Source organism: Carcharhinus amblyrhynchos, chromosome 5 (assembly GCF_965287045.1).
Source record: "Carcharhinus amblyrhynchos chromosome 5, sCarAmb.v2.hapA, whole genome shotgun sequence".
Lineage (NCBI taxonomy): Eukaryota > Metazoa > Chordata > Chondrichthyes > Carcharhiniformes > Carcharhinidae > Carcharhinus > Carcharhinus amblyrhynchos.
The window spans coordinates 113,771,024-113,797,170 of NC_137328.1; the positions used below are offsets into that span (position 1 = coordinate 113,771,024).

The 26,147-nt window shown below is 43.2% G+C and overlaps 1 long non-coding RNA gene across 1 annotated transcript in view; it reads right to left on the reverse strand.

Annotated features, from left to right (window-relative positions):
- LOC145343497 (uncharacterized) overlaps positions 1-26,147 on the reverse strand; it is a 114,004-nt gene that overhangs the window by 18,750 nt on the left and 69,107 nt on the right. Inside the window, exon 2 of the long non-coding RNA XR_013886716.1 lies at positions 827-915. This is a non-coding gene — a long non-coding RNA (uncharacterized LOC145343497). The remainder of the gene's footprint in view (positions 1-826; positions 916-26,147) is intronic.

Sequence of the window (26,147 nt, forward strand, 5' to 3'; positions counted from 1 at the left end):
AAAGCTCAGATCATCACTCAAACTAATCTCGCATCCATTGATTCCATCTACACCTCCCGCTGCCGCAGGAGAGCTGCCAGCATAAACAAGGGCTCCACGCACCCCGGACATATTCTCTTCAACCTTCTCCCATCAGATAAAAGATACAAAAATATGAAAACACATACCAGCTGACTCAAAAACAACTTCTTCCCTGCTGCCATCAGGCTTTTGAATGGACCTATCACATATTAAGCTGATCTTTCTCTTCACCCTATCAGTAACTGCTACACTATATTCTGCACCTTCTCTTTTCCTTCTCCCTGTGTACTCTGAATGGTATGCTTTGCCTATATAGCTTGAAAGAAGTATATTTTTCATTGTATCCCAATACATGGGACAATAATAAATCAAATCAATTGAATTCAATAACTGAAAACTATTCTCAAATTGCATCACATGCAACATTGAGTAGAATGTCGATCTGAGGAGGGTAGAGTGGGTTACTTTCATAAACTCTAAGATATATAAGCAATAGGATCAGATACACTTTGTTTGGATTGAAAATGAACAGGGGTCAATGCTCAAGACATGAAAGTGTCTGTCTCTGCTACTGACCCCCAAAGGTTAAAGTTTTGGAATTCCCTAAGAGGAATTTGATTGAACTACCATTGATGCAAAAAAAGAAATCAGGGCTCCTTGAAAGCACTGCAAGGTACAATTTCCAGGAAAGTGGAAAAGATCCGCTACCTCACATCAAAAACACTTGGGAGTCTGGAGCTGGTTCAGATCCTAATCGCAATAACACGTGTCAGATACGAGCACCAGGAGTAACAGAATATCGTACCTGCGAGGCTGGACATTTACTTCTGGTTTGCAGGCTGCCAAATGCTGCAAGGTACAAGCAACAGAACTCAATAAAAAAATGCTGGAAATCTGGAATAAATTGAGAAAACGGTGGAATCAGCAATTCTGGCGGCAACTTTGGAGAGAGACAAACAGAGTTAGTGGCGCATACCTTCCTGCTTCCCCAAACTTTCACATTTGGGTGGGTGGGTGGTGGGGGGGGAGGTGGTGGTGGAATCCGTCTGGGACGTTTCTAGTCAAGGGTTTACCCAGCAATTGCCTGGAAGTGCCAACTTCCTCTGGGCAATTGTACTGAGCTGTTAACCACCCATCTGAAACAATTTAAATTGTTAAGTACAGAACTTCAGATGGTTCCATCAGTTTTACCCTGAAAGTTACTGTGAAAGAGTTAGAAGGAAAAAAACATTCCAAACTCCAGAATAACTATTTAAACACCCAAATACAGCATTCCAGGGGATGCCCCGCACACACATAACCCTTCCCCCACCCAGGGGACACATGACAGCAGCACCAACCCCAATCTGACCCCCTCTCCCCCTCGTCTCTGCTCTGATCACCCACTAGGGTACTAATGACAGTTGCACTAATCCCAGTCTGACCCCCTCCCCCTGTCTCTGCTCTGATCACCTTCCCCACCCCACAGGCCTTTAACCTGGCGTTGAGAGACTTCCTACTATGGAAATTGAACCCAGGGCTTCTGACTCAGTGAGAGGAGAGCCACAAAACTTTCGCTTAGAGGTTAACATTACAATTTAACTAAGCGGTTGGGAAGTAGTACAGAGTGTCAGGAACGTCCCTGGCAAATCAAATGCTTATCCGAACCATGGTTTAATGGTGGCCAAACAAATCCAACTTTTCAATTCACCAGATTCTGAAATTGTTACTGTTGATCTTTTGAAAGAAAAATCTGTATTTTTGCAAGCTTATAATCAAGGCCATTGCTTTCTTGCGAATGAAATGAACCATCTGCCATTTCTATTGCACAAGATTATGGGATTTTCCAGGGTTACTATGGGCCATCTGAGAATTGCCCGAGAGAATATATCTCCCCACCACTGATTATCACCCACAGGGTCCAGTCATTTGCTTTTTACACTTACTTCTGTTCATGTAGAATCCTGGAGCTCTACAGCACAGAAAAGACCCTTCAGCCCATTGTGTCTGCATTGGTTAAAAATTTAAAGTTTATTTATTAGTCACAAGTAACACCGCAATGAAGTTACTGTGAAATTCCCCTAGTCACCACAGTCTGGTACCTGTCTGGGCCAATGCACCTAAACAGCACGTCTTTTGGAATGTGGGAGGAAACCGGAGCACTCGGGGGAAACACATGCAGACACTGGGAGAACATGTGTCTGTTCAAGCACAGAGAGTGAATCAACTCAGGAATTGAACCCAGGTCCCTGGCACTATGAAGCAGCAATGCTAACCACTGTGCTACTGTGCCACCCCCTTGCAACTAACGCAACCAAGCACCTAACTATTGTAATCTTTTTTTCCAGTACTTGGCCCCATAGCCTCGACATCGCAAGTGCACATCTGAATACTTCTTAAATGTTATGAGGGTCTCTGCTGCGCTTTCAGGCAAGTGATTTCCAGACTCCCACCCACTCTGGGTGAAAAAGTCTTTCCTCTTCTGAACCTCCTGCCCTATACCTTAAACCTGTGCCCCCTGGTCATTGATCTGTCCAACAAGGGGAAAGTTTCTTCCTGTGTACGCTAACCATGACCCTTAATTTTATACATCTAAAATCATGTGCCCCCATTTCGCACCCCCCCCCCCTCAGTCTGAAATGATTCAATTAAATTCTTAATGCTTAAACATTTGAAGAAAAGATACATCATCGACACATTTCAATTTTCCTTCTCAGATTTGAAGATAACAAAAGAAGCAACAGGACATCTTAACCATGATGGGTGGTATTTTCAGGAAATTCTTGCCCCTGTTCAATGGTCCACTGAATTATCTGTCTCGCCCACTACTTTGGGTGGCACAATGGTTAGCACTACTGCCTCATAGCGCCAGGGACCTGAGTTCAATTCTCCAGCTTGGTCTGCACATTCTCTCCGTGTCTGCATGGGTTTCCTCCGGGTGCTCCGGTTTCCCCCAACAGTCTGAAAGATATGCTGGCTAAGTGCACTGGCCGTGCTAAATTCCCCCTCGGTGTACCTGAACAGGCGACTGGGGGATTCTTACAGTAACTTCATTGCACTGTTAATGTAAGCTTACTTCTGACAGTAATAAATAAACTTTTAAAAAAAGATTCCAACGGCAGGCAAGGCAAGAAATGTTCAGCCCATGACTCATATAGAATTAAAGGGTAAAAATTCTTCCACTTGATACATATTGTGATATTATAAAGGTGCTTGTGCTGATTTCTCTTTGTTTAGTATCTCCAGTGAATGTTGTGTTCATGTTACAATAATAGATATCAGAAAGTGGAAATCTTTGGAGTCTTTTATAATGCTGCTCATGAAGTGACTTTTGTTCCACAAATACTCTGTAAATAAAACATTGATCAGATCTAAATTAGGAAAGCAGTGTAACGCATAGGTCAAAATGTACAACGTAGTACTCGTTATCTATAATGGAAGGACACTTTCCAAAAGCCAAGTGCGCACTCAAAACATGAGCAAGGACATTAGAAGCTACCACACAGCCATTGTACGTTGCTTGCATGAGAAGGGCAGCATAGTGGTAAGCACTGATGACTCACAACGCCAAGGACCTGAGTTCAATTCGTGGCTTGGGTCACCATCTGTGTGGAATTTGCACATTCTCCCCATTTCCTCTGGGTGCTCTGGCCTTTTCCCCACAGTCCAAAAGATGTGCTGGTTAGGTGCATTGACCGGAACAGGCGTCAGAGTGCGGTGACTACGGGGATTTCACAGTAATTTAATTGCAGTGTTAATGTAAGCTTTACTTGTGACTAATAAATTTAAACTTTATCTTTCTAACTGCCGAACCTGTACAGTAACAGAGGAATTAGATGTAACATTTGGCATGTGACAACGTCAGTCAATCAATAACCACATAAAAACATGTCTGGTTAAACTGTGGACCTCCAACCAATGAAAAGATGACAAACCATTCAGTGCACATGCAAAAATATAGGTAACAATTAAACATCCCTGAACCAAATCATTCAGATTCATAGATACGACCCCTACAGAAGGTGAATTCACACTTATCAATAAGTAACACAGCAAATAAAAACCCTTGACATCCTGTCTGGGATTAGTGAATCTTCCACATCAGAAGTTAAAAATATTGTCACATAGCTGAAGCATGAAAAGATACCAATTGCAATAAAAAACACTGCCATTTCCAATGCTGAGACTCCTGGTGAAATATCCATTGCTACCAACCAAGTGCTATCAAAAAATTCTCCCAAACCACACATTACCAAGAATAAAGCAACCAAACACATGGAGAATTCTAAACCAAGAAATGACTAATCCATCAATAAACAAACTGCAGAAAAATGACCCTTGTTTCTATCCTTTTCAGAAAAGTATTCATCCAGAAAGTGGTGTTATGTAAACTTACCCTTACAGTTCCAATAGTAAATGAGTGCTGAAAAGCAGGATGCGTCACAAGACCTCACATTGGGGTTTAATTGCCTTTGTGAGCTTTCAATGCTTTCAAGTTAGACTTCCTACTGTTTAAATGCTGTTGCCAACCATCCCATTCTAACTAAAAATGTTGGTTAGTACACTGGGGATACACATTTCTACATGTATTGCTCTACCCCAATTGCACGCAAAGGACAGCAATAAACTAACCATCGTTAACACAATGAAAACAAAAAGTGCTTGAGAAACTCAGCCAATCTGAAGAGACAGAGAAACAGGGTTAATCTATTAAGTCCAATGTGACTCTTGTTTGGATTCTCAGTTAAACCAAATAAGACACATCAGATGCAATTCTGTACTGCGTGCAACTACCACTTATTAGGTAGAGGATTCCCAGTTTGTGGGAAATGAATCATCCATGCTGTTGATTGTCATCATCTTGTGGCCAAAATCCTAGGTTGTGCTGGGGGGAGATGTTTGGTTAGGGACCAATAATATTTTGCTTAATGTTTGAAGTTCAAAATGCTTATTAAGTGAATGAACCACAAGATTCCACAGGCTTAGAACAAACAAAAATAAACTTTACGCTGCAAGTTCAAAAAGCTCTGACCAAGACCGCAAGAGACTACAAAGGGTTGTGAACATAGCCCAGTCCATCATGCAAACCAGCCTTCCATCCATTGACTCCATCGACACTTCCCACTGCCTCAGAAAAGCAGCGAGCATAATCAAGAACCCCATGCACCCCGGACTTCCTCTTTTCCACCTTCTTCCTTTGAAGGAAAATCTGAGGTCGCGTGTCAATCGACTCAAGAATAGCTTCTTCCCTGCTGCCATCAGACTTTTAAATGGACGTACCTTATATTAAGCTGATCTTTTTCTACACTATAGCTATAGCTGCAACATCATATTCTGCACCCTACCCTTTCCTTCTCCACTATGTACTCTATGTTTTGCCTGTATAGCTTACACAAAACAATACTTTTCATTATATCCCAATATATGTGACAGTAATAAATCAAATCAAATTAAGAAAAAACTATTTACAATATCTATCCTGTACTCTGACATTTTGGGTAATTATGAGGTATATGTGAATTGACAGGTGCACTGTGGTCAGACACACCGCACTACAAAATAGGAGACCGTGCAACCATAACAGATTCCATGGATTTGCCAATACCTTACATTGTCATACTGAGAGCCAACCAATTTCACTGAAGCACCATCTTTTCAAGAGGGTTTCCAATTTCCACCTTTAAAAATCTGATCTTGTAATTTTCTCCAAAGGCCACTCCCACTCAGACAGCTTCAACAGCAATCTATCTCATAGGGTTTCTGTGACAAGTTCACAGAGGCAGAAGTCCCTTCACCGGAATCTCTTTATTTACGATTCCAAAAACAGTGAACAGAGTACTATCAGCCAGCAGTCTATCTTTGGGAGTGCCAGAGGGACTGACACTCACAGTAATATACAAGAAAAAGTCTCCCTGATTGGCCCATCAATTGGTCCCTTAATTAGGGAGTTCATATCCTAATAGGCCAACTTCAATGATGTGATTAAAATCATTACAGTTTCAATTTTGTCTTCCAAGATTCCTTTCCCTGGATTTCTGAGTACACTCGAGCTTCACCTTCCAAACACACTTTCAAATCATCAAATCTTTTCGAGTCCTCAGATCTACTCATGTTTCCACTTCACTTCAAGCCTGTTTCTTTAATTTGGAGCCTATTTCTCTGTCTCCTTCTTTTAACTTTGTTTAGGGCCCATTGCTGTTCCTCATCTCTGAGACTTTTTTTTGGGACCTCACCCCTGGTTTAGAGGCTCTCCCTACTCCCTCTCCCTTCTCCTGCACCCTGGAACACTTATTCCCAATGACACTTAGGCCCAGGTTAGCTGACCTGCATTTTCCTCTTCTTTTCAGTGTAGGTGTGCAGGGCAGGTCCTCAGCCTGAAGTGTAACATACTCAGACTGCACATGTGTGGCTGGTTCCTGGCCAACACATGTTAGGAAGGCCTGCGGTTCATTGGAAATTGGAGTTCCTGACCTCTGAACCTTAACCTAAGGTATGTATAGGTACCCTAACTGTAGAACTCTTTGCCACAGAAGGCTGTGGAGGCCAGGTCATTGAGCATCTTTGAGACAGAAATAGATAGATTCTTGATTAATAAGGGGGTCAGGTGTTATGGAGGAAAAGCAGAGGAATGGGGATGCGAAAAATATCAGCCATGATTGAATGGCGGAGCAGACTTGATGGGCCGAGTGGCCTGACTCTGCTCCTATGTCTTATGGTCTTATGGTCTAACACTGTTCATAGCTTCACTATGGCCACCTAGAAGTTATCAACAGACACTAGCAGATAATCTTTATTCAATCCACTCAAAATGATGGCTCTATTCTCTCTTCACAGACGCTGTCAGTCCTGCTGAGATTTTCTAGCATTTTCTGATTTTGTTTCAATTTCTAGCATCCTCAGTATTTTGCCTTAACCTTTTCTCGTTGTTGGCCAAGGCTCATTTGCTTGTACCCTTGAATAGCCAGATTGCTGGTGTAACGTGGTACAGAAGCAAAATGCTGCAGATGCTGGAAATCAAAAACAAAAACAGGAAATGCTGGTAAAACATTGCATGTCTGGCATCTGTGTGGATAGAAGCAGTTCTGTTAGGAAAACAAAGGCCTGTTAAGAAACCAAATATATTTTTAAAGGGTTTATGTTTGTACTGGCAAGCATTAGAAATAAGGTGTAGCTTTAAGTGGGTTTAGTTTAATATTCTTTGGAAGGAAGGGTAAAACCTATAGTTAGATACACGTTCGACAAAAGCTTATTTTATTTATCTATTTGCTAGTGTTACAAGTAGGTTTACATTAACACTGCAATGAAGTTACCATGAAAACGCCTAATCGCCACACTCAGGTGCTTGTTTGGGTACACTGAGGGAGAATTTATCTGGCCAATGCAACTAACCAGTATGTCTTTCAGACTGTGGGAAGAAACCAGAGCATCCACAGGAAACTCACACAGACACGGGAGAATGTGTGACTCCGCACAGACAGTCACCCAAGATGGGAATTGAACCTGAGTCCTTGGTGCTGTGATGCAGCAGTACTAGCTACTGTGCCACTGTGCTGCAATGGGTGTTTGTTTGTGTGGGAGTGGTCAACTTCAAAGTGTGATTCTTTTGCACTTGGAACAAGTTACATTATGAAGAATGAAAAGAAGTAAGTCATTGCTTAGCAACAGAGGCCACTTTCCAGGACAAAAGAATGTCCTATGTTCTTAGTTTTAGCTGGATATATTGGAGTTGGACACAGGATACTGAGGAATATATAGCTCTCAACTCTGCCAGGAGAAGCTGGACAGGACAAGGGGTTTGCAAAGATGCACACTTCCTAGGGAACTAGCTACAGTCCAGGGAACCAGAGAATTGGAACAGAAAGAATTTCTGAGATGACTGGAGTTAACAGAACAAAGGCCAAGTTATTCATCAGAAGAATTCAAAGAAGAGTAAGCAAGGTGTTCTGAGACAAAGAGACAATTGCAATAATTAGGTATAAATTGGGACTACAGACATCGGGGTAAATGAAATGCTTGATGCCATTTTAATACAATCTGGGAATTGAGAGTTAAAGAAACAGGGAACAGTTTATACAATAGTCAAAACAAATAAATCATAAAGGGTTGGTGCAAAATTCTGGGCAGGATACACTGTTAAAAGTGGAGCGAAAGCTTTGTTTAAAGCGTCAAACTTGAACTGGATTTTGGAATGCAAACTGCTAATGGAAAGCATCATGGAGAGTGTATCTGAACACAGTCGGTTTGTGTGCTTACATAAGAACATAAGAACATAAGAAATAGGAGCAGGAGTAGGCCATCTAGCCCTTCGAGCCTGCCCCGCCATTCAATAAGATCATGGCTGATCTGTTGTGGCTCAGTTCCACTTTCCCGCCCTCTCCCCATAACCCTTAATCCCCTCTCTTATCAAGAACCCATCAACCCGCTTCTTAAAAATATTTAGCGAGGCAGCCTCCACCACTTCAACGGGCAGAGAATTCCAGAGATTCACCACCCTTTGAGTGAAGAAGTTCCTCCTCAACTCCGTTCTAAACCACCTCCCCTTTATCTTGAGGCTGTGCCCCCTAGTCCTACTGTCCTTTTTGAGCGGGAAGAGTCTCTCCACCTCTATCCTATCCATCCCATTCATCATCTTATACGTCTCAATGAGATCTCCCCTCATTCTTCTAAACTCTAACGAGTACAAGCCTAGTTTATTCAGCCTCTCCTCATAGCTCAATCCCCTCAACTCCGGTATCAGCCTAGTAAACCTCCTCTGCACTCCCTCCAGGGCCAAAATATCCTTGCTTAAAAGGGACTTTGTGTTCATGAGGCCATTGTTGATTAAGATGTACTTTGTACTCATGTTAATCTTAAAATATATGTATTATAGTTCAGCTATTCTTATTAAATTTTTCTTATTGGTGAAATTAATAAACTATCCAGTGATTCTGCCCTCCATGCTCCACTCATGGTACTCCCCTGAGCTCACACTGCACCCCCCCACAACATTGTCCCCTGGCACTGCCCCAGGGTGCAGTGCCAGGGTGCAGTGCCAGTACAATGCTGAAGCATGTCCCTGTCCTCCTTGTGGTCTGTACTTGCCTGCGCATCTTCAGCATGTTCTCTTTGCTTGGTGCACATTGCTCCGGACCTGTTATAAAACCTGCCGACATGACATTACGTTGGCGAGGAAGGAATCCCCAATTTGGCAGGGGAACGATAAGGGGAGTTCCTATATGTTAATGCAGCAAAAGTGGGTGCAAAATTCCAGCTACTATCCTGTGGTGAGACACCATATGTTCCTCACAGCCACATACAAAAGCTCTTGTGCCTCTTTGAAGAAGAGCAGGAGAGTTCTCCATTTTGTTCTAGCCTACCTTATTCCTGCGTTAATATGACTAACTTGTCATTATTACATTGCTGCTCCTTGCCGTATGTAAATGAGCTCCACATTTCCACAAGGACCAGGCTTCACATGACTTCATTCTGAGATATCTTGAGGTCGCTGAAAGTCTTTTTTCCTTCATAAAATCAGCAGTTAGAGACATGCATGCACTAACTGGTCTGGAGATCATTTTCATCCACTTCTTGACTTGATGATAGACAAAAAGAACAATTCTGTTTCTTTACCTGGGCAAAGGAAAGAGGTTGGGATATCTACTGTAGTGTAAGGGCCTGGTACACATCTGGTCAATGTGGGATTGAGAACTGTACAATGCATACAGCAATGTGGGAAGACACACAGTCCAGGCCCAGGGGACAATGTGGTGTTGAGCAGAGACAGGGAAGCCCAAAGCCGGGGTGGCATAGTAGCACAGTGGTTAGCTTTGCAGCGCCAGGAACCCGGGTTCGATTTCCGGCTTGGGTCACTGTCTGTGTGGAGTCTGCACATTCTCCCCGTGTCTGCGTGTGTTTCCTCTGAGTGCCCTGGTTTCCTCCCAAATTCTGGAAGACATGTTGGTTAGGTGCATTGACAAGAACAGGTGCCGGAGTATGGCAACTAAGGGAATTTCACAGTAACTTCATTGCAGTCTTAATGTAAGCCTTACTTGTGACTAATAAATAAACTTTACTGTTAGCATGGAGATAGCTCCTAGTCCATATCCTTTACTGCACATGTGGAAATAATCTTACTTGTTAATAAGGATTTACAGTTAATCTACTGAAGACTACAGACTTTTTTTATGACATACCACTCTGTAACCAACCCCTCAAACATCTACAATGCAACAAAAAAATCCCATTAGGAATAGGAATAGTTATCTGAGTTATCCATCCCTACTTATAATTACAGGTGACCTTTAGAAAGAGGTTATACTGTTTTCTTGCAGTGGCATTTAATGAATAATTTGGTTTGCCTTTAATTAGGACTTAATGGATTTTGTTATATTTAGTATCTTTATTAGTTACTGCAATATTTCAATCCTGAAATTTTTAAGTTCATTTATTAGTGTCACAAGTGGACTTAAACTAATATTGCAATGAAGCTACTGTGAAAATCCCCTAGTCGCCACACTCTGGCACCTGCACCACTCGGGTATACTGAGGGAGAATTTAGCATGGACAATGCACCTAACCACCATGTCATTCAGACTTTGGAAAGAAACTGAAGCATCCGCAGGAAACCCACACAGACATGGGGAGAACATGCAGACTCTGCACAGACAGTGACCTGATGCCAGGATCGAACCTGGGGTCCTAGCACTGTGAGGCAGTAGAGCTGACCACTGTGTGACCATGCCACCCCAAGACAATACAATATCCGTTATATATGCTATTCTAAGTTATCAAACTGTGTACCACGCCCAGCGATTAAAATTTTACTATGCCCCAGGATCATGTATAGGTTAAATCCTATAGCAGCGAAATAGATGTGCCATGTAATTTACCATGCAATTTCCTTTGGAAGTATTGTGGTAATTCTGTACAATTCAATACCAAATGATTTCCCTTTTATATGTAACAATAATGCAGTCTTTTTCCTTCCTCTGCTGTATACATTGAAGCAGTGGCACTTTGAAGGTCTAGGAGCTGGTAAAAAGATCACAAATTTCAAAGGAATATAAAAGATGCTGGAATACATCTCCGTCGCAAATGATGCCAGACTCGTGGATACAAAAGTACAAAGAAATACAAACTCCATTGCTGGAATAGTGTTCAGACGACAAAACTCTGAATCCAAAGTAATTCCACAAGGGAAATGTTGACTATTCGCAGTGTAAAATAGTCAAATAGTTGCACAGCAATGTGTGACCTAAGTAATCAAACTAATTGGAAAATGCCAAGTCTGGTTTGCTTAATAAGCAATGTAATGAGCACACACCATCCTTCTCAATTCAGAAAAATGTGTTTAAAGAATTCAAAATTAATGCAGAAGCTTTGGATCTATTTGTAAAATATAGAGTTATCTCCCCCTCACCCCCTTCCCTCACCCTCACCGCCTTAACACAATCACTTTTTTTAGTTTCTACAGGACAAAATATAGCTGGGCGAATTTGCTGTGGGGTGACCTTCATACACATAGAACCATAGAATCCGTACAATGCAGAAGGAGGTATTCAGTTCATTGAGTCTGCACCAATTCTCTAGAAGAGCATCTCATGCAAAACCACCTCACACCACCCCACCTCCCCCACCACCTCTGCTACCACCAAACCACCATCCCCCCCACCCCACCACCACCACCACCCCACCACCCCAATTTCCACAGTGGCTTGGCTTCCATTGTCCAAAGATGTGCAGGTTAGCTGGGTTGGCTATGCTAAATTGCCCCTTGGTGGTCAAAGATGTGTAGGTGAGGAGGATTAGGGTGGTTAATACATGGGGTGATGGGGACAGAGCCTGGATAAGATATCGGAGAGCTGACACTGACCCGATGGGCCAAATGACCTCCTTCTGCACGGTAAGATTTTATGAATATCCCATGAGCCCACTTGGAACTTGTACAAGGGAAACTCCATGCAGGTAAACTTTTATGATGTGGGTATGCCGGCGTTGGACTGGCGTAAACACAGTAAAAAGTCTGACAACACCAGGTTTTAGTCCAACCTATTTATTTGATAATATTCTCACTAGCTTTCGAGGGGACAGCCTCTTCGTCAGGTGAATGGAGAGTTCTGGCCTCAGACAGAGCATATAAAGCACAGACAGTTTAGAGATTACTGATTAAAATGCGAATCCTTACACCTAACCTGCTGTTCAAGACCTGAAGTGGCTGACAATGTGAGTGGTAGGAGCACTGATCACAGTTTAAAGAGATGTGTATTGTCTCCAGACAGTACAGTAAGTGAGGTTTTGCAAACCCAGGCAAGTCACGGGGGTTACAGATAGTGCGACGTGAACCCAAGATCCCTGTTGAGACCGTCCTCATGTGTGCGGAACTTGGCTATCAGTCTCTGTTCAGCGACTCTGCGCTGTCGTGTGTCGTGAAGGCCGCCTTGGAGAATGCTTACCCGAAGGTCAGAGGCTGAATGCCCGTGACCACTGAAGTGTTCGCCAACAGGAAGGGAACAGTCTTGCCTGGTGACTGTCGAGCGATGTTCATTCATCCGTTGTCGTAGCGTCTGCATGGTCTCCCCAATGTACCATGCTTCGGGACATCCTTTCTTGCAACGTATCAGGTAGACAATGTTGGCCGAGTTGCAAGAGTATTTACCATGTACCTGGTGGATGGTATTCTCACGTGTGATGAAGACGAACATCTCGCCAGGGCCATCCCCACACCCCCACTTCTTGCTTTCAGACAACCACACAACCTCAAACAGGCCATTGTTCGCAGCAAACTACCCAGCCTTCAGGAGAACAGTGACCACAATACCACACAACCCTGTCACAGCAACCTCTGCAAGACATGCCGGATCATCGACATGGACACCATCATCACACGTGAGAATACCATCCACCAGGTACATGGTAAATACTCTTGCAACTCGGCCAACATTGTCTATCTGATACGTTGCAAGAAAGGATGTCCCGAAGCATGGTACATTGGGGAGACCATGCAGACGCTACGACAACGGATGAATGAACATCGCTCGACAGTCACCAGGCAAGACTGTTCCCTTCCTGTTGGCGAACACTTCAGTGGTCACGGGCATTCAGCCTCTGACCTTCGGGTAAGCATTCTCCAAGGCGGCCTTCACAACACACGACAGCGCAGAGTCGCTGAACAGAGACTGATAGCCAAGTTCCGCACACATGAGGACGGTCTCAACAGGGATCTTGGGTTCATGTCGCACTATCTGTAACCCCCGTGACTTGCCTGGGTTTGCAAAACCTCACTTACTGTACTGTCTGGAGACAATACACATCTCTTTAAACTGTGATCAGTGCTCCTACCACTCACATTGTCAGCCACTTCAGGTCTTGAACAGCAGGTTAGGTGTAAGGATTCGCATTTTAATCAGTAATCTCTAAACTGTCTGTGCTTTATATGCTCTGTCTGAGGCCAGAACTCTCCATTCACCTGACGAAGAGGCTGTCCCCTCGAAAGCTAGTGAGAATATTATCAAATAAATAGGTTGGACTAAAACCTGGTGTTGTCAGACTTTTTACTGGGTAAACTTTTAAACAGCCTTTGAAGTGAATTCTTGCAACATTTTTGCAATACTTTTTCAGTGAAACAATGGATTTATATTACTATGTATTACTTGTGAAAATCTTCACTTCTTGGGAAAAAAATGTTGCTGGCCAATTTTTTTTCACTCCTTAAGGTCAGATGATTCAACTTCCATTCAGTCTGGAGCAGCAGGATGAAAGACGGCATGTTATGGACATTAGCAAGTTCTGCCTTGTCCTTGCAGCAACTTTTGGCTCACTCACTTGGCAATATCAGAACAATTGCTTTAGTTCCCTTCAGGTCAAAGCTTATTCATAAGCGCCACAACACCTGCAGCAGAATTTCAACATAAGAGATGGTAAAAGAGCAGTTAACCAGCGTCTATAGTAAATAGATTACATAGATGTTACAGCTTAGAAATAGGCCATTCAGCTCAACTTGTCAGTGCCACTGCTAATGTTCCACATGAGCCTCTTCCCACACTGATCCGCTTTAACCCATCAGCATATTTGTCCATTCCTTTCTCCCCCAAAGCCTTATCTTGTTTACATGCTGCTGTACTAATTGCCTCAACATCGTGACAAGTTCCACATTCTAACCATTCTCTGTGTGAAATAGTTTGCATGCATTGTTGTTTGTATTTATTAATGGTCATTGATATTTATTAAAGTCTTAATTGTTGTGCTATGGCTCAGTCCAAATTGAGATTATAACATCAGGTACAGTGCTGGTATATATGTGTCAAAAAAAAGGTTCATTGGTCAATATGGCCTCATACAGACACACATAGGTACATTGACAGTCATTGAGTCACAAAGGTTCACTGCATGAAATAGGTCCTTTGGCCCAATTTGTCCATGCCACCCTTGTTTAAACACTAAGCTAGTCCCAACTGTCCGCATCTAACCCATATCCCTCTATACCCGTCTTACCCATGTAACTGTCTAAATGTTTTTTAAAAGACCAAATTGTATCTGCCTCTACTGCTGCCTCTGGCAGCTCATTCCAAACACTCACTACTCTCTGTGCAAAACCGTTTCCCCTCTGGACCATTTTGTATTTCTCCCCTATCACCTTAAACCTATGCCCTCTAATTTTAGACTGCCCTACCTTCAGGAAAAGATGTTGACTATCTAACAGATCTATGCTCCTCATAATTTTGTAGATGTCTATAAGATCAGCCCTAATTCTCCGATGCTCCAGGGAAAGAAGTCCAGCCTATCCAATCTCTCCTTATAACTCAAACCATCGAGTCCCAAATTTCCCAAATTAAAGAAAGAGAGAGAGCAATTGCTTGCATGTATCCATCATGATGCTTTTAGATTAAGATTCATGTATCTTCAGCAATCTCTCGGAATTGCAGATGACAGTTCAATGAGTTCTGAAATAGCTGATAAATTCAATGAGGAATCTGCAGACTGTGTCAGATGCAAAGCAGATGGATCTTGAACGATTGAGTTTGGAACTTTGTGCTCCAACATCTTGGCTCCACTTCTACACTTTTTCTGCCCAAGTCTCTTGATGTGTCTGGTTCCTTCACAGATGAATCTTCTCCATTTGGCTGGTCACAAGTGAGGGGCTCCCATGAGTCAGTGGCATGTTTGACCATTTCAGGGATGCTTTCAGAGCATCCCAAATGCTTTTTTGCTATCATCTTGGAAGACTCCTGCTGTAAGAAAACTCCAAACGGAGCAGTTACTTTGGGAATTTGGTGTCAGGAATGTACGCAACAAGTCATGCTCAGCAGAACTGTTTTTCAGTGATAGCACCTCAATTTTGGGTAAGTTAGCTTGGGAGAGGTATGCTTTTAGACAGCCTTTCTTGCCACTGGATTTGGAGAATCTTGTGAAGGCATCACTGGTGATACTTCTCCAGTGCTTTGGGGTGTCTGTAGTAGGCGTCTAAGTCTCCAATATAAATAGGGCCACAGAGATGACTCATTTGATTTGATTTGATTTATCATTGTCACATGTATTAGTATGCAGTGAAAAGTATTGTTTCTTGTGCGCTATACGGACAAAGCATACCGTTCATAGAGAAGGAAAAGAGACAGTGCAGAATGTAGTGTTATAGTCATAGCTAGAGCATAGAGAAAGATCAAATTAGTGCGAGATAGGTCTTATGGCAGCAAGGATGAAGGTGTTCTTGTGTTGGTTGGTACATGACCTCAGATTTGTGTATCTTTCCCCCAGTGTTTGAAGGTGGAAGAGAGTCTGTCTGCGGTGTGTGTGCCCTTGATTATGCTGGCTGCCTTTCTAAGGCAACAGAAAATGTAGACAGTGTTAAGGGATGGGAAGCTGGTTTGCGTGATGGATAGAACTATATTCATGATCCTTTGTTGTTTCTTGCAGTCATGGATAGAACAGGAGCAATACCAAGCTGTGATACAACCAGAAAAGAATGCTAACTATGGTGCACCTGTAGAAGTTGATGAGAGTCATAGCAGACATGCCAAACTTCCTTAGTCTTCTGAGAAAGGAAAGTACTGCTTCCCAGTAAACCATGATCTTAGTCTTCGACTTGAGATCCTGGTACTCAAATACCTCCCCCCCTCCACCTCACCCCCCCACCCCAGCCCCACCCCCACACCGACCAGCTGAAGGCTGAGCTGGCACGTTGAAGGCGATGCTGGATTTTGCCTCCTACATTTGCCCTCGTCGAAAGGAGGCTCCCAAAGTACAGAAAAGGTCAACATGTTCCAGGATTTTGCCATCTATCTTAATTAACATGGGGAGGAGTTGTGTTGTGGGAGCTGTTTGTAAGAAGACCTTGGTTTTCTGGGTGTTTCGTGCCAGGCCCTTTTTTCATATGCTTCAGAGGAGGAATTGGCAATATTGTCCAGAGCTCAGTTTCTGAATGAGTGTGCACACACAAGCATCATTTGCATACTGAAATGCTGTGACTGAGTTTGCAATGGTTCTGGTTTTGAATAGAAGGTGGTGTAGATTTTCCTCTGTCAATTATTTCCAAGCCTGTGTGTGTAATCTGCTGAAGGTGCAGCATTTCAGCTTGGGAAATGAAAAAAGATTCGGTACAGTGACACAGCTTTTGTTTGACCAGAACCTTGACTGAGTTAGGGTTCTACAGGCGAGGATCATAGTTTGCGTGTCATCTTGGAGTAGTGGAAAATGGTGAAAAATTTCTGAGAGCAGCCCAATTTGATGGCGACACTCCAGACACCTTACACAGTCGAAGGCTTTCATGAGTTAGGAAAGAGCCGCATCCAGATTTGCTGCATTGTGAAATCTATCTCTGTGCTGTCCCTTAATGGCATGACTCTGGAGGCAGCTTCTTAGCCACTTGCAGGAGGAAATTGAGGAGAATCCTTGCACTGGTATTCCTTATGGGAGTCTGCAGGGAGACTCCACTATAGTCACCACAATCACACTTATCTCCCTTCTTGAACACAGTCATGTTCACAGCATCCCTGCAATTCCTCGGATGTTCTCCACTTCCTAGATAAGGACAATGAGGACCAGCCAAGCTGTGAAGGTACGTGCAAACATCTTGACCATTGCAGTGCAAAAGTGTGTGATTGCATCAGATATAATGAATAGAAGGAGAAGTTGTGCTTTTTTATTATTCATTCTTGGTATGTGGGCATTGTTGGCATGGCCTTCTTCAACCATTGCATCCATGTGGTGGAGGTGTACCCATTGTACTATTAGGGAAGGAGCTCTAGGACTTTAAACTAGCAGCAGTGAAAAAACAGCAACATATTTCCAGGTTAGGATGGTGAGTGGCTTGGAGGGGAACATCCAGGTGCTGCCTTTGTCCTAGATGGCAGCGGACATGGGTTTGGAAGGGGCTGCCCAAGGAGCCTTGAAAGTTTCTGCAGCACAGAAGATACAGTAGATGGTACACACTGCGACCACTGTATGTCATCAGCATGGAACAGGCTCCACTTTGCAGCATGTACCTTCTGATATGTGCCAAATGTACCATGCCATGTTACATGATGTCACCCTATGTTAACATTAAATCCTGAACGTGTGCAATCTTCTGTGCATCTGTTGTTAGATGCGGGCCGTCCATTAGGCAATGTTCAATGGAACTGCCACTCCCTGTTAGGCACTCTATATCCTAATAAATTTTCACTTCATGCAGTCATCTCTCAAATCGATGTTGGGGTGGCATTTGTACAGGGAGCCTGCAGAATGCTTTACCTATCCTTCTGACCCTGGGAGGCATGAAGCACAGTGGCACAGTGGTTAGCCAGGGACCTGGGTTCAATTCCCGGCTTGGTCATTGTCCGTGCGGAGACAGTATGTTCTCCCCGTGCCTGTGCGGGTTTCCTCCGGGTGCTCCAATTTCCACCCACAGTCCAAAGGTAGAATCATAGATGCATAAACTCCTGCAGCGCAGAAGGAGGCCATTCAGCCCATTGAGATTGCACCGACCACAATTCCACCCAGGCCCTATCCCCGTAAGCACATATATTTACCATAGCTAGTCTTCCTGACACAAAGAGGCAATTTAGCATAGCTAATCAACCTAACCTGAACAACCTTGGAGATGGATTGGCCATGCTAAATTGCCCCTTTGTGTCAGGAGGTCTAGCTAGGGTAAAAATATGTGGTTATGGGGATAGGGCTTGCGTGGGATTCTGGTCAATTCAGACCCGATGGGCAGACTGGTCTCCTTCTGCACCTATGATTCTATGACCTATCTACGATCTTTGCAAAGATGAACACTACTGCTTCTATTTTACAAAGCAGTAAAAGTTTCATAATATTTTGTAAAAGTTTCATAATATTTTCATCTTTGTGTGATGACTGACCTTTAAATGGCTGCATGCATTTAATTTGTGAGCTGGAGTCAGTTCAGGATTTCACACTCCTGATTTCATACTCTCACCGACACAAGGTTTAATTTGTACAGGGAACATAGCCAAGGTATTTTTATAAATTAACCTCACCTAATCTGGCAGGTTCAGGCCTTTCAAAAGCACAGATATGGCCCAGCACACATAGATCTAAGGGAATTTTTCTCACCACTGGGGCAAGAGTCTTAATGTTCCATTTCCATCACTCTTTGTTTCTCCCTGCCCTACATTCCCTAGCTTGTCCTCTCTCCTTTGTTCTCTGTACAATGCTGGTACAATGGGAGATAAATACAATTAGTAAATGTAATGACGTGAGTACATTGAGTAACTGAAGGAAACACGATGTGAGAAAGGGCAAATACCTGCTTGTCCCAGCAGCTCAACATTCTACCGTATGTAAATAATTCTTTCTCTCCAGTTTACACATGTTCATTTCAACTCAGAACATCAGTTTACTACTGCATTGTAGCCTGCTGTGCCTTAGGGCAGCACGGCGGCACTGTGGTTAGCACTGCTACCTCGCAGCACCAAGGACGTGTGTTCGATTCCCAGTTTGGGCCACTGTCTGTCTGGAATCTGCACGTTGTCTCCATGTCTGTGTGGGTGCTCCAGTTTCTTCCCACAATCCAAAAAATTTGCTGGTTGGGTGCATTGACCATGCTAAATTCCCCTTTAGTGTATCTGAACACGTACTGGGTTGTGGTGAGTAGGGGATTTCCACAGTAGAAGCACAGAATTCCTACAATGCAGACTGAGTATCTATAAACTAAGTGCCTAGAAGTACTGTTGTCTATCGGAATGAGTCTAACCAAGTAAGAATATTTTGGGAGTTGTGTTCTGGGGGACTAATTTTAGCTGTATAAATGTAAAATTGTGTGAACGTATGAATTAGGAGACGACGCAGTGCCTTGAACCTGTTCCGCCATTCAGTAAAATCATGGCTGATCAGATTATAACTTCAACCCCACATTCTTACCTAACCCCGATAACCTTTCACCTCCTCGGTAATCCATAATCTATCGAACCCAGCCTTAAAAATATTCAAAGGCTCTGCTTCCACTGTTGTTTGAGGAAGAGAGTTCCAGAGATGTTGAAGTTTTCTTTTCCATTGTTAATAAATGTTATCATTTAATATCTCCAAAAGTGTAGCTCCTTACTTCAGTACACATATTTTCTTGTGGTAAAATGAAAATAGAAAATAGTTATGATTGTTCATCTCGGTCTTAAATAGGAGTCTCTTTTATTTTTAAACTGTCTCCTCTGGTTCTAGTCTCCCACATAAGAGGAGAATCATCCTGTTATCCATCCTGTCAAGATCCCTCAGGATCTTACCTCTTTCTAAAATAAATAAGCTCTCTTTTTTTTTAATTATAAAAAGCCCAAACTATTCATCCTTTCTTTATAAGGTAAATCTTTCATGCTCGGAATGAGTCAAGTGGGCCATCTCTGATCTTCTTATAAAGCATATATTCTCTCTCTGGTAAGGAGACCAAAACTGCACACTGTGCTCCAGATGTGAGCCGGAATTTTACCGCCTGGTCTGCCCAAGGCCAACAGAGAATGCCATTCTCCGATTCTGGGGTGGGCAAGCCAGTATAATCCCGTCTATGGTCTCACTAATGCTGCATACAGCTACAGCAAAACATCCCTACTTTTCTATTCCATTCCCCTTGCAATAAACACCAATGTTCCATTAGCCTTCCGAATCACTTGCTGGGCCAGCATTCTAACTTTTTGCGATTCACGTGCTAGGATTCCCAGATCGCTCTATACTTTTGAATTCTGTGGTCTCTCTCAATTCAAACAGTACATTTCTTTTCTATTTGTAATACACTCTGCCACCGTCAAGACAGTTCAGGCTTTGGTAGGAACAAAAGGTGTTTATTGACAGAGAGACTTTGTACAATGGTTTGCAGCCCCAGGTTGCCTTGTAGGAGACCTGGTCTGCTCCAATCCTTACATGCTTACTATATGGTCTCCAGATGTAGTTTGTCCAAGAGAGAACTCCACCCTCTTGGGTGATCACGCACTCTCAGTTCCCATTGGTCCCTCAAGCCAGGTGACCCTCTTTTGCAGTGGCTATCTGTGGACAGTGCCACTCTCCAGCATTCCATTGACCCCTTTTTCTGTCCAGCACTAATTCTACCATGCATTCAGGAACCATCACCACAATAACAGTCTTAGGTCTTGGTCCACGGCTCTCTAGGGTAGCAGAGTGGTTAGCTACTTGTGCTCCATGGGAAGCCTGAGCTCACTTTAGGAGACCTGTGTTACGGTACGACAGGTGTACCGCCCCAGTCAAACTTTCCACCTGCCACCTACCTCGCAGCGCCAGGGATCCAGGTTCGATTCCCATCTTGAGTCACTGTCTGTGCAGAGTTTCCATGTTCTCCACGTGTCTGTGTGAGTTTCCTCCGGTTGCTCCAATTTCCTCCCACAGTTTGAAAGACATGCTGGTTAGGGTGCGTTGACCCGAACAGGCATCGGAGTGTAGCAACTAGGGGAATTTCACAGTAACTTCATTGCAGTGCCAATGTAAGCCTTACTTCTGACTAACAAATTAACTTTTTTTTAAGTCTTGACAGCTCATTTGCAGTCTTGGTCTGTTACCTGTGAAGGAAACGGTTGAATTATTTCTGGTGCTTAGGAATTGTGATAATGTTCCTTCTCTCTCTATCATTTTTTTTCATGTGACCATTTCAGCAATCTTGTTTGAGCACGTAACCTGAGTTTCCTTCTCTTTCCGAATTGCTGCTTTGTCTAGTTCTCTCTTGCACATCTTCCACAGCAGAGTGGCTTCATTTTCCTTTCCTTTCTTTCCGTCTTCTGCCTCAACCAATCTTCTGCTTAGGTTTGTGTATTTATTTTATTCCAGGCATCCATTCCTCCTCCACATCAGAATTTTTTTGCATTCAGTCTTCACCAGTTGTAGTTCTGTCTGAACCCATTCCACCTCCATCTCGCGCAGTTGTTTCATGTTGTAAATAACTCTTCCCCTTTTTCTTTTTTCCCTTTAACACTACAACACAAACAGGCCCTTCGGCCCACAAGTTGTGCTGATCATATCCATACCTACCAGGCCATAGAGCTATCTGTAACTCCCAATCCCATTAAATCCCACATACTCATCCAGAAGTCTTTGAAAAGACCCCAGCGAGTTCGCCTCCACCACCACCGGCGGCAGCCGATTCCACTCACCACTCACTTTGTCTTGATATTCATCTGAAGTGATCTTAGATGAAATGACAATTTTAAGTGGCCTACCCTGATTAAAAGAGTTCTCTGCAGTGATCACAGTCTTCAATCTGATACTGAATTTGTTCCAACTCAGCTTTATTTTCCAACTGTTGCCTTACCAATCTCTTACTCTGTAAACAGCTGAATTCCCTGTAAAAAAGACAGTAGGACTAGGGGGCACAGCCTCAAGATAAAGGGGAGGCGGTTTAGAACGGAGTTGAGGAGGAACTTCTTCACTCAAAGGGTGGTGAATCTCTGGAATTCTCTGCCCTTTGAAGTGGTGGAGGCTGCCTCGCTAAATATTTTTAAGAAGTGGGTTGATGGGTTCTTGATAAGAGAGGGGATTAAGGGTTATGGGGAGAGGGCGGGAAAGTGGAACTGAGCCACGACAGATCAGCCATGATCTTATTGAATGGCGGGGCAGGCTCGAAGGGCTAGATGGCCTACTCCTGCTCCTATCTCTTATGTTCTTATGTTCTATATCCAATGATTAAGCTGTTCTTCTTGCTTTCTGATTCTCATTCTCAGTACGTGCAAGTTTAACTTAGTCCATAGCTCTGCTCTTGTAATTCATTCAGTTTATCTGTAACACTACATTCTGCACTCTCTTGTTTCCTTCTCTGTGAACAGTATGCTTTGTCTGTATCGCGTGCAAGAAACAATACTTTTCATTGTATACTAATACATGTAACAATAATGAGTCAAATCAAATCAAATTATCTGTTTCTGAGTTTCTTCCCAAGGTGAATCCAACGTTCTCGTCTAGTAACATTTGATAACAATCTCTCCCTTCTCATGCTTTGCTCATGCTGACACTATAGTTAAGAAAGCCCACGAACACCTCTTCTTTCTCAGAAGGCTAATGGCATGTTCACTACGACTCTCACCAACTTTTACACATGCATCAGAGAAACCATTCTTTCTGGTTGTTTCACAGCTTGGTATGGCTCCTGCTCTGCCCAATATTGCAAAAAACTACAACAGGTCGTGAATGTAGCCCAATCCATCACGCAAACCAGGCTCTCATCCATTGACTCTGTCTACACTTCCTGCTGCCTCAGAAAAGCGGCCAACATAATTAAGGACCCCACATACCTCGGACATTCCCTCTTACACCTTCTTCTGTCAGGGAGAAGAAACAAGAGCCTGAGGTCACGTACCAACCGACTCAAGAACAGCTCCTTCCCTGCTGTCATCAGATTTTTGAATGGACCTACCTTGCAATAGGTTGATCTTTCTCTACACCCTAGCGATGACTGTAACATTACACTCTGCACTCTCTCCTTTCCTTCTCTTTGAATGGTATGCTTTGTCTATGTAGTGCAAGAAACAATACTTTCCACTGTATTGCAATGCATATGAAATAATAAATCAAATCAAATCAAAATGTTTTTAGAGAACTGACACATTCCTTTTGTTGTAGTTGCCCTGAACTCCACTCCTACATCCATCATTTCTTCCTTCTTCTTGTTATATTAGAAAATTCTCCTGATTGGTTAACTTGTTCTAACAGTTGTCTTATCTCTTTGGGTTTGTTCATTGTTTTGTGTTCCTCCGCATCCTCAAACACCAGACAGTTTCTGCCATTCTTCAGAATGCCATTTTTGTAAGCTTATTTGTATATTCCACATAACTGGAAGCTCGACCATTTCAATTGGATCTGTAAAGAATTCCCAATAATGGCACTGGTCTAATCTCTCCTTCAACAGTGACTCTTAGAGTAAATGATACAGGATGCCCTACGACAGGGCCAGTAAAAAACAGTACAACATTCTTTAGCAAGCATTGAAGCAACTGGAGTTACAGCATGAAGATGTAAAAGAAAGTAAAAAGAGTTGAGAGAAAAAGCAGAAGCAGTAGTCAGCGAAAGAGGTTATAGCATGGAACTTGGAAAGAGCCAAGGAAGATAGATGTCCACAAGATTATGAGTGGTAGTATGGACAGAGTGGATAGTTAGAAGCTTTTTCCCCACAGTGGAAGGGTCAATTACCAGAGGACGTAGGTTTAAGTTGCGAGGGGCAAGATTTAAAGGAGATCCATGAGGCAAGTTTTTTACACAGAGGGTGGTGGGTGCCTGGAACTTGCTGCCAGGAAGGTAATGGAAGTAGATACAATAGTGAGTTTTGAGGGGTTTCTTGACAAATACACGAATAGGGTGGGAATAAAGGGATATGATCCCCATAAGGAAAGGGGATTTTAGTTTAGTTGGGCAGCATGGTTGGTGCACGCTTGGAGGGCTGAAAGACCTGTTCCTGTGCTGTAATTTTCTTTGCTCTTGAAATCACATGTAATAGACACTTCTTCTCCTGCTGTGCTTTGTCTTACTTTCTGAGCGATTACAGCTTTAGCATTTACTGGTAGTTTATTGCTAAATCTTTCAAGGAATTTCTCATTGCAGGATAAAAGGATGAGATGTAACTGAGTCTTGTTGATTCTACTCTTCATTCAGGTTCTTCTATTGCCATCTTTCTGGGTTGTCTCTATGCCTCTCCTTCCCCCTCCCCCCGCCGCATCTTCCAGTGCAACCCCTCCCACCCCACATTTTTGGGGTTGTCCAAGATGGGAATTGAACCCGGGTCTCTAGCACTGTGAGGCAGCACTGCTAACCAATGAGCCACCATATCAAAGCCAGTGCAAAACTGAGGAATCAACTTTTTTTTAATTCATTTGTGGGACGTGGGTGTTGCTGACTGGCCAGCATTTATTGCCCACCCCTTGTTGCCCTTGAGAAGGTGGTGGTGAGCTGCGCTCTTGAATCGCTGCAGTCCATGTTCTATGGGTTGACCCACAATGCCGTTAGGGAGGACATTCTAGTATTTTGACCCAACGACTCTGAAGGAATGATGATATATTTCCAAGTCAGGGTGGTGAGTGGCGTGGAGGGGAACTTGCAGCGGGGTGACGTTCCCATTTATCTGCTGCCCTTGTCCTTCCAGATGGAAGTGGTCACGGGTTTGGAAGATGCTGTCTAAGGATCTTTGGTGAATTGCTGCACTGCATCTTGTAGATGGTACACAACTGTTGCTACTGAGTGCCAATGGAGGGTGTGAATGTGGTGCCAGTCAAGCGGGCTGCTTAGTCCTGGATGGTGTCAAGCTTTGTGAGTTTGTTGGAGCTGCGCCCATCGAGGAAAATGGGGAGCATTCCATCACATTCGTGACTTGTGTCTTGTAGATGGTAGACAGGCTTTGGGGAGTCAAGAGTTGAGTAACTCGCCACAGTATTCCTAGCTTCTGACCTGCTCATGAACAAATATTAAAGTATCATCATCATCCCCAAGGTCCAGGCATGAGATACAAATTATTTGCCTGCTTTCTGTTACGGTGTGCCTTGATGTCTTTGTCCATTGTTGTGACAGAAGACAGATAGGTTTGCCTAAACCAGATGTGATGTGTGCCAGGGAGCTAAGTGAACACATCAGAATGGATGCAATGTTGGGCATATTATCTGGTTGCTAAGGTACACCAATAGTCAGCCAAATGTTTATACCTTTTGAAAGTTATGAAAACAAGCTTGACTTTCTGCCATCTACCCGTCCAGCGGAGATGCAAATTCTGCATCAAGCAGCTTTCAATCCACCAGCAAGATGTTACGTCGTGAAAACTTTGTCGCTTGTATTTCAATTTTTTTTTGAAAAGCAACCTTAAAAATGGTGTGCTTTAAGTATGTCAGGCCTTTTTGAGTGACTATGCATCTGTAAGAACGAGCAGAGTGGATGTAAAGATGGGCAGCCTCAGGAATACCTGGAGTTGTGCCAGCACATTCTCTTTGTAAATCCATTATTAACGCAAGAAGTTAATAAATTCTTAACAATCCTCCTGTCTTTTTCACATACTACCGCCAGTCAGAATATGACTCGGCGGAAAATTGTGTCTGTAACTTAAGACAGAGTGGCATGGGGCAATGTCAATATCACTTATACAAGGGCTGGAAGTCAACTCCTTCGGAGTGGAAATTCCACTTCACGCAACAATCTTGCCACAAGCAATGTAAGAAATGTTGTAATAGGAAAAGCTTTAATCTCTTTAATACAGTTTTAATTTCCCTGGCACTCCCAATTCATGACCAGACTTTTCTTTCACTCTCTGGTGTAGCTCGCTTTCATTTCCTCTGTCTACCCATCGGAATGAGAACGCATGGGGAAAGTTTTGAATGGGTTTTGCATTGCATATTGTATGTTATTGCAACACAAAGTAGTAGAATGGGTGCGCCTCATTGAGATTGGCACGCCCGCCATGTCACTCCCAATCGAGGACACATACCTTGTAGAATTGTTGGAAAGTGCAATGATATCTGCTGAGGATTAGATTAAGCCCAGCTGTGAGAAATCCCACCCTATGGCTAAAGAGCCTTTCTCTACTCACTTTCTCACTTCCTACATGATGAATGGGCACTTCAGCGTGGTATCTGTGAATGGGGATGTGCCCATGGAATTTGTACCACAGCCTAATTCAGACTGGCTTTAAATGACCCCCAGTGGCCTGATTCAGGAAAGTCAGCATGACTTTGTGCAGGGCAGGTCATGTCTTACTAACTTGATTGATTTTT